Genomic DNA, 6839 nt, shown 5'->3' on the forward strand with positions numbered 1-6839 from the left:
TTCCAGGAAGTAATTGATGTTATCTAGAAGACTTTGATTTGCAGAGATATGTTGGTGTAGGACTTTACCTATTGTAACAATTAATAGTAGAATATGTATTATGATTCCTTATTCACTTGTAGCATATCTTCTTGATTCATTGTGTAGATGTGCAGTATATAAGCACATATTAGGTTAACACTAAATATGTTGTACATTTATATCCTATTATATTCATTGCAGCTCTCAAGGTTATCCGTTCATCCTTTGAGAGAGTATTGTAATCAGTTTTTATTTAGTAATATAAAAATTGTTCTTATCTATTGAGTTCTTTACTTTGATTTGATTGTTTAACTATATTCACCCCTCCCCCCTCTACAGTTGATTTAAGGCCTAACAGAAACTTAATTATAAAAAAAGACTTAGCTTGGCAAGAAAATTATGTGTAGTGATAAATCATAAATATATAAATACAAACGGATCCGATATCCGATCCGAAAATCCATGATCCTACGGATCCGGGTATGGATCGGGCTGTAAAAATCCAACTGAAATTTTATCTGAATCCGGTTAAATTAGATGTATCAGACAAGGCTGTTCCGATCCAAATTCGATGCACTGACATACCTACTTCCAAATAGGCAATATTGTTATTAAAAAATGTGGTTCTCAATGGGGTTCGGGGTGTGGATCGCAATTCGCATACCCGCCTCGCATAAAAAAGAACTTTTTTCATAAATACCCAAGTTTTTACAATTTTTTTTTGCAAAAATACTATCAATTTTTCAAAAATATTTACAAAAATAATTTTTGCGATTTCGGAACCATTTAACAACCACGTTTGCAACTTAAGTTTTAAAAAATATTTGCGAAAATATGGTCAACAAATATGTAATCATATTTGCATTCTAAAATACAATAGAGAATGCAACCAAAAATACAACCTAAAACAGTTGCACAAATCAAAATAAATGCAACATCGTATTTTTACAAATATTTTCAGAATAAAATACTTTTTTTTGTAAAAAAATTCAAAAGTTAGTAAAATTACAAATTATTTCATAAAAAGTTGTATCTTTGATAAATATGCTAAAAACAAAATTACCACATACCTCGCCCCATTTTCCACGGGGATTTATAATGTATCACCTTCCCCGCATCACGGGACAAAACTTTGTCATCAACCCGCCCCGTCTCCCGGTTTAATTATTAATTTTTTTTAAAAAAAATTGATATAAACTATTTTTTATGATATATTATATACTGTTAAAATAGAACGCATACTTAATTTTAAATAAATAATTAAATATTTTTATTATAAATTATATGACAGAAATGAATAAATTATATCTTATTCTGTACTACACGCTATAAATATTATATTATAATAAATATATGTTATATTATAATATATTTGAGGCGGGGTGAGTATTCTCGCATGGATCATATAAATACCATGCCCGCCCTATTTTAAACGGATTACAATTTTGATCCAAATCACTGTCTCATTTTCTATTTAAGCAGAACGGGGTGGCCTCTTTCGAGTTGAGTTAGGGCGGGTCCCTATTTCCCCTACCCACTAAGAAGCCTACTTCGAGTTACAATTATGTTTCTAGAATCGCTGAAAAAGATACCATTTTTTAACTTTTTTATAATTGTTTAAAGTAGCAAACTTCATGTAGTACCATTCAGTTAGAGGTGGCCACTTGTGCGGGTTCGAACCGCCCATCCGGGACCGGCTCGTAATAAAGCCCGGATTTATTCGGCCCCGTTCGGGCCAGTTCAAAACCACACAAATCGTTAGATTTCACGAGCCGATTACGAACAGAGTTTTCAAAAACCGGGACCGGACTCGGCACAAACCGCACAAGACCCGCAGGATCGAACCCGTGAGCTCGCACAGCCCGCGCGAACCCGTGAGCCCGCACAGACACTTGGGTTTGTTTGTTAGTTTGCTAAGTTATGAATGTAGTAGTTGTTCTTTTTATTTGTCTTTACTTTCTAAATTCACATTTTAGTGTCAGCTAATTTTAGATCAGTACAAGTGGAATCTGAAAATAGATATATAAAAAAATTATTATAAAAAATAATAACCTAAAACCAATATCAAAGATTATTTTTTATCTAGATCAAAAAGTAAATGTTATGCCACTAATACTATACAGTACTGAATCAAGATTAAAGAGTATATGTTATGTCACATTATTTGGTAAAGCCAGCATACACATTCTCATATCAAAATTTTATCTGTTTCAAAATATTTAGGAAAACATAATACTACTCTTAATTATAACTGTGTTTCATGTATCAATAAATATTTTTTTGATCAAATACATGTAAATCTATTTGTAAGGGTGGACTTATTATAATATGCTTAGAAGGTTTTATCTATACTAAACTATCTAAAATAAAATATAATAATTGGAATTAGATATAGTTCGATACATAGTTGGTTCTGATATCCTTTTTTCAACTAAAAATCTTCTCAATTAAATGATCATCATTGCAATTATAGGAAAACATGCATACACAACAAATATGATCATTATCAAATAGTTGTGGTAATCTTGAACAAATAACACTCGTTTTTTAATTACAAAAAAACTTTTGTGTGAAAAATATTTTTTTGTCAAGTATTGTCTGATGAGTGTTGTCTGATTGCGTTTTTCTTGTAATGTTGTTAGATCAAAATAATAATAAAAATACACAATCGAAGTTTTCAAGTTCGAATTCAGTTACAAACAAACATATAAATTATTAATTATATGATATCTAAATTCCTAAGTCTGAATCGTGTCAACAACAAATATTTATATTATTATATATATACTATCCAAGTTTTTAGGTTTGAATCCACATGCAACGGACATTTATATTATTACTTCTATTTACAATGATACAAATAACCTCTAATATTTAAATCTCACCCACAACAATCATTTATATCATACACTATTTTACGCTATTTTACGCGATTTGATCAATCAATTTAAAATATTATAATAAAGTTATAATTCGATATAAATTAATTTTAAAATTTTATTATTCATATTAAAATTATAAATATTTTAAAATAAAAATACTACACATTAATAAAGACCTGTGAACCGCACATCTATAATATTTAAAATTGCCCACGTGTTATCTGAGTATCGATTCTAAAGCACCTCTGCTGGAATTAGAGATGTCCAAAAAATTCGAACACCGAAGTGTGATGAAGAAAAAGACCTAAATCGAGCCTCGTATTTTAGTGAAATTCGGCCTAACCTGACCCGATTTCTAAATAAGCCCGACCGATATGTTCTAAATAAGCATTTTTGTACATCTTTAGACTTTAGTAGGAATTATATTATTTAAGTTTATATTTTTAAATAGGGTGTCAAAAAATCCAAAAAATCAGATATCGGTCTTAAATATTTAAACTCACATCCTAGAAAGAACATATATCATCTGTATCTTAAATAAAGCGGAATTCCGGAATATATATTTTTGAAATTATTTGTATCTAAATCCGGAGTATTCGAATCTAAAATTAAATAAATATGATATTTTAATTATATATATACATAAATTAAAATTTATTCTATTAGATTATAGTGTTTTGTATGTATATTTATTAATAATATATTTACATAAATTTTATATAACTGTAAAATTATTATTATTATTATATATATGTGTGTGTGTGTATAAATATCATTTTAGCATAATATATTTTAAAAATGACATAATTAGATTGAAAAGTAATTTAAATTAGTCCGTCGTTCACATTATTATTTCATCCGAGGGAAAAAATGGTGTTTGGAAATAATCTTTAATAAGGCAAGGTTGTCAAAAATTCAAAAAATCTGATATCTGTCCGAAATATTTGTATTCATACACGAGAAAAACTGATATTATCCGTATCCGAAATAAAGCATATATTATCCGTAACTGAATCCTTATCGAAATTATGCATTTGACATCCCTAGTTACAAAGTTTATATGGGTAATACTCTCTTATAGGAAAAATTTACATAGTCATGTTAATCACATTGTCCGTCATCCCTTAGTCATAAATCTATTCGATGAATAATACACCAACATACGCCTTTCGTGAAATATATTATTCCATGTCATCAACCACGTCGATGCCACGTCAGATTCGTTATAACGTCGTTTTAGCTCTGTAGCTTCTGTGTCTATTTGATAAGAAGGAAACAAGAGGGCGAGGGAAGGAAGAAGATGAAGAGAGTGTTCTTGGTAGCATCCATTTTGCAACTCATAAAAGATGCATCAAATACGGTGTGGCACCACTTGTGTATACAGAGCTGTTCACGAATCGAGCAGAGCCGAGTTTTGATCGAACCGAGCCGAGCTTTCATTTTTTTTTCTGACGAGCCGAGCCGAGCTGAGCTTTCTTAACGAACAAAAACCCATGTTCGAGCTCGAGCTCGTTAACGAACGAGCCGAACATGAGATTTTATCGAACAAAATCGAGCCGAGCCGAACACGAGCTTTCTCCATCAAAACGAGCCGAGTCGAGCCGAGCCGAGCCGAGCTGAATTAAAAAAATCTGGTCAAAACACCGGTTGACTGTTAAAATAACAAACCAAATACTTTTATTTTTTTCTAAATTTTTTCTCATATCACTAAAATATATAGATTTTAACATCCGTACGGTTGGATCATCTATAAATATTTTTAAAAAAATCAAAACATGAATACGAGACTAAACACTAGTTACAATTATATGTCAAAACACCGGTTGACTGTTAAAATAACAAATCATATATATTTATTTTTTTATAAAAATTTTGTCATGTCACTAAAATATATAGATCTTAACATCCGTACGGTTGAATCATTCATAAATTTTTTTAAAAAAATCAAAACATTAATACGAGACTAAACACTAGTTACAAGTACAGGTCAAAACACCGGTTGAATGTTAAAATAACAAATCAAATACATTTATTTTTTTCTAAAAAAAAATTCATATTACTAAAATATATAGATCTTAACATCTGTACGGTTGGATCATTCATAAATATTTTTTAAAAAATTGTAACATTAATATGAGACTAAACACTAGTTACAAGGAGTGTTCAAACAATTGGTTGATTGTCAAAATAACAAACAAAATAAATTTATTTTTTTCAAAATTTTATCATGTCACTAAAATATATATATATGAACATCCGTATGGTTGGATCATTCATAAATATTTTTTAAAAAATTGAAACATTAATATGAACTAAATACTAGTTACAAGTAGTGTTCAAACAATTGGTTGATTGTCAAAAAATAAACAAAATAAATTTATTTTTTTCTAAAATTTTTATCATGTCACTAAAATATATAGATATTAACATCCGTACGGTTGGATCATTCATAATTTTTTTAAAAAAAATCAAAACATTAATATAAGACTAAACACCAGTTACAAGTACAGGTCAAAACATCGGTTGAATGTTAAAATAACAAACCAAATTCATTTTTTTTTTCTAAAAATTTTGTCATGTTACTAAAATATATAGATCTTAAAAACCGTACGGTTGGATCATTCATAAATATTTTTTTAAAAATTGAAACATTAATTTGAGCCTAAACACTAGTTACAAGTAGTGTTCAAACAATTGGTTGATTGTCAAAATAACAAATAAAATAAATTAATTTTTTTCTAAAATTTCTATCATGTCACTAAAATATATAGATATTAAAATCCGTACGGTTGGATCATTCATAAATATTTTTTTAAAAATTGAAACATTAATTTGAGCCTAAACACTAGTTACAAGTAGTGTTCAAACAATTGGTTGATTGTCAAAATAACAAATAAAATAAATTAATTTTTTTCTAAAATTTCTATCATGTCACTAAAATATATAGATATTAAAATCCGTACGGTTGGATCATTCATAAATATTTTTTAAAAAATTAAAACATTAATATGAGACTAAACACTAGTTACAAGTAGTGTTCAAACAATTGGTTGATTGTCAAAATAACAAACAAAATAAATTTATTTTTTTCTAAATTTTTTATCATGTCACTAAAATATATAAATATTAACATCCGTACGGTTGGATCGTTCATAAATATTTAAAAAATTGAAACACCAATGAGGAAATAAATACTAGTTACAAGTAGTAGTTAAATCACTTGTTAATTATTAAAATATCAAATTAAAAAATTTATTTTTAATATCTGATTTTTTTCAAAATGTAGTTTGACATTCGTATAATTCAATAAATTAAAAATATTTATAAAAATTCCGAATAAAATTCATAATAATTATATATATAAAAAATATTTTTTTTTAATTTTTTTTCGAGCCTAGCCGAGCTCGAGCCGAACCGAGCCGAGATCGAGCCGAACATGCCAAAAGCTCCGCTCGAGCTCGTTTTCTTAACGAACACATTTTTGTGTTCGAGCTCGAGCTCGAGCCCTTAACGAACCGAGCCGAGCTCGTTCGCGAACAGCTCGGTTCGTGAACAGCTCTCCTTAGTGTGTATATATGATAATGAAGGTCGTTCTAATTGACCCTACACTCTTTAGGAAAGTTTTAATTTTTTCTTTTGAACCCATGACCTTTTAGATAATGTAGCCGAATGAACAAAAGATTCATGGAAGCCCTTTATATATCAACACTTCATGATTTCTTATTGAATTTGTTGGTGATGGCAGTGATTTTATGTAATTCGTATTTATAGGGTGATTTTGGAAGATGAGTACTATGAATAAATTTTTGTACATTTGAAGGGTGCTTGGAGTATTCCAAAATTTTAAATGTTGGTGTATTCTAAAATTTTAATAATTGATGTATACTAAAAGATTATATGTTTGGTATACCAAATATTTATAAATATTTAATTACA

This window comes from Apium graveolens, unplaced genomic scaffold, assembly GCF_009905375.1.
Source record: "Apium graveolens cultivar Ventura unplaced genomic scaffold, ASM990537v1 ctg2964, whole genome shotgun sequence".
Classification (NCBI taxonomy): Eukaryota; Viridiplantae; Streptophyta; class Magnoliopsida; order Apiales; family Apiaceae; genus Apium; species Apium graveolens.